Here is a 3,036-nt window from a genome sequence, read left to right on the forward strand (position 1 = left end):
CTAGGTCTAATCTATCACTAGACGTGCGTACCTCGAAATTTTTTTTCCGGTGAGATGGCCTAACCCACAGACACGGAGCATTATTGGAGGTGGCATTGTTGAGCGGGGGCAGCGGGGACGAGGGACGAGGGCGACGAGGGGGACGAGCTGTAGCGTGGCGCGGCCTGGCCTGGAGCGCTGCGCCGGTACAAGATTCACCACGATATCACCCCCACTCCACCCCACCCCTCCCCTCTCCACCTGGAAATTATTGTACGTCGCATCACGTGATCTTGTTTGATATGTGTCACGAAAACAGTATTGCACGTGGATCTAGATGATTTTTTTTCCTCTCCCATTTTTTATATTTAAAAAAATGTTTTTTTCTACTGACCCTCTTCCACTTTACAGGTGTAGCTTGCCCGCCGGAAGGGAGGGGGCTCGTGCAGCGTACCGCGTCAAGTGCAGCGGCAGTAGGCGCACCATCACGCATTTAGCGTCCGCTTGTCGTTATATCACAACTTTATTATATTTCTATGGTATTTTTTTCTGAGCGTGTACGCGTTTGCCTTGGCCAGTGGGGCAGGGCTGGTCGCAGCCGCGCGTGCTGGAGGTGGAGAACTGCGCCCCCGCCCCCGCCACGGCCGTGAGCCGCCCCCCGGGGCCCCCCTGCGTCTACCTGGACGCGCAGCCCGACTGCGGCGCCGGCCCGGCCCTGGTGGGTGGGAACCATACACCACTACTTGCCCAGCAACTCTCCGACACCGAACACTTACTTCTATTCTGTTTCAATGAAAAATGTATGCCATGGCGCGAAAAATTAACAGGAGGAGCAAGGCCGCGGTGGCGGACGGGAGCAGGACGACTTCTGGGCCGAGTGCGAGCGAGAGGTGGTGCGCGGGCAGAGGGAGATAGAGCGAGTGCTGGCGTGCGAGGAGAGGCGCGCCCGGCAGGAGGTCGCCGGTCTGTTCCACGACAAGCAGGCCGCCGGCGTGGAGTGAGTCTGGCCCACCTCGAGCAGCCCAGGGAGTGTCAGGGGGTTGCGAGTACTAACGTAGGTGGAGGCCTTGCCTGGAGCTGTCGCGGGCGCTGGCGAGGTGCCTGGCGGCCAGCCCCCGCCGCCCGCTGGACTGCGGCGCTGAGCTCCGGGACATGTCGCGCTGCGCAGACCGCGGCCGCCTCGACAAGCTGGCCGCGGAGGGCGCCGACTCCAGGTTGCCGGCCAGCAGGGGGCTCTCGGGGCCGCCTCCACCGCCGCCACCGCCGCCGGAGCCACGGTCCCCGGCCACCACGGTCAGCACCTCGAGCACCTTGGAATGGGTTGTTTATTGTTTGGCGCCTAAAAGCACGACTACATACCGGGTGATTCAGAGAAGACGCAGGTGCGAGCGGGTTTGCCTATACCAAGGGGCTGTGGCGCCTTACGGACAGATTGGGTAGGCAAACCTGCGCGCTCCTGCGTCTTCTCTGAATCACCTGGTACACCCTTTCGGTGGTTTTAAAATATTCAGACAACCTGCGTCCGTGACCTTGAACTCAATTTGTCTATTTATTTGAAATAAAATAATATGGGGGTTCTTTTTCGCTCCCTTGAACCACCCGGGGGCCGGTGGCTTAACCTCGTGGTTCGCGGGGGATCCGGCGACCAACAATTCCCCCCTCCCCCCGGGACAGGTTGGCCCATTGGAGAAGGGCAGCAGGGTCATGGCCATCCCCCAAGGTTGGCCTCTACGCTGTAGCAGAGGCCCCCCCCCCTAAAAATCGGAAACGGCTCGCACTTTCCAAAAGATGTGCATGTTATTGTGCTTTTGGGCACCACGCTATGGGCAACACCATGCCTGCGCGCCTGCATGCGGGCTGGTGCACCCCCGACCCTCTTGCGCAGGAGGGGGCGGCTCAGAAGTGCTGCTGCGTGCCGGCGCGGCCGCGGCATTGCTCCGGGGGCTGAGTGCGCGGGGCGTCCTCCAGATCACAACGGAGCCGAGCCGCTCCGAGAGCCAAACAGCGCCTCGTTGGGGCCTTCCGGCGAATGCCTGCGCCGCGGCCGCCATGCCAGCACATTAGGTCAGATCAGAATCATTACAACCCATTTTTCAGATTGCTGTTGTTCTTGTTGCTCATGGGAAGGGGGGGGGGGGTGATGCTGTGCACAAATGCCGAACATCTCGTGACGCGAGAGAGCGATACATCGCTGCACTCAGGCCGAGCGTGGCGTATGGAGCCGCGTGGCGCTAGATACCCATCGACGGACACTTCCTGCACGCCGAGCTGCAGCCCGCCGGGCCGGGGCCGGGGCCGGGCTCGAGCTCGCCCTCCTGCGGCTCCCCGAGGATCGAGCACCCGCGTCCAGCGCGGCCAGTTGCAATTATTTTGCTCAACCCGACTCAACCGCATCTCTGCTGCACTTCTGCAGGACAGTCTCCATACCCCCGACTCCTCTTCCCCAGCATGCTGGGGCACAAGTCACAGTCCTACGCGGGCCGTTGTATGACATAAACGAATCACGTGATGAGGTCTCAAACACCCCCCTGCACCCCTTTTCATTGGGCTAGAAGGGTGGCATGGCGGTGCCCCCACCAGGAAGGACAGAAGAAGAAGTTCCTGTTCTTTCTGCCCCCACCACCTGCAAGGGAGATGGGGTGCACTTTCACCACGCCTCCTAGCTGTCTCCCTCGCGCACGGTGAACCCAAACGAGGTTCCGCTCCTCTCGCAAAAGCCAGAGTCGGAACTGTGCCCAGGCAGGCGGCCGCTCCGCTCCCCGTGCCGCCGCTCCGCCTTCAAGACGGACGCCTGTCGGCCGATGGGTAGGCAACCCCATCCCCGGGCGGCGCGGCGGCCGGCCTACCCGCAGTCTTAAGGCGCCCGGTGGGGCTGGCGCTGGGCAGCGGCAGCAACGGGCACTCCGAGGCACGATGTGCGGGCACCACTTGCAGCACTATGTGCGGCACAACTTGCGGCACCACTTGCGGCACCTCTTGCGGCACAACTTGCGGCACCATATGCGGGCACTACTTGCGGCACCATGTGCGGCACTACTTGCGGCACCTCTTGCGGCA

At 62.1% G+C, this 3,036-nt stretch overlaps 1 protein-coding gene and 1 long non-coding RNA gene across 2 annotated transcripts in view; both read left to right on the forward strand.

Annotated features, from left to right (window-relative positions):
• Positions 1-3,036, forward strand: part of LOC113213431 (uncharacterized) — a 73,758-nt gene that overhangs the window by 5,405 nt on the left and 65,317 nt on the right. The gene's annotated exons all lie outside the window — the stretch shown is intronic.
• Positions 840-2,075, forward strand: LOC113213443 (uncharacterized). Its single transcript, XR_008011658.1, has 3 exons — positions 840-976; positions 1,044-1,272; positions 1,865-2,075. It is a non-coding gene; the product is annotated as an uncharacterized LOC113213443 (long non-coding RNA).

This window comes from Frankliniella occidentalis, unplaced genomic scaffold (genome assembly GCF_000697945.3).
Source record: "Frankliniella occidentalis isolate FOCC.00 unplaced genomic scaffold, Focc_3.1 Scaffold1, whole genome shotgun sequence".
In the NCBI taxonomy this organism is placed as follows: Eukaryota; Metazoa; Arthropoda; class Insecta; order Thysanoptera; family Thripidae; genus Frankliniella; species Frankliniella occidentalis.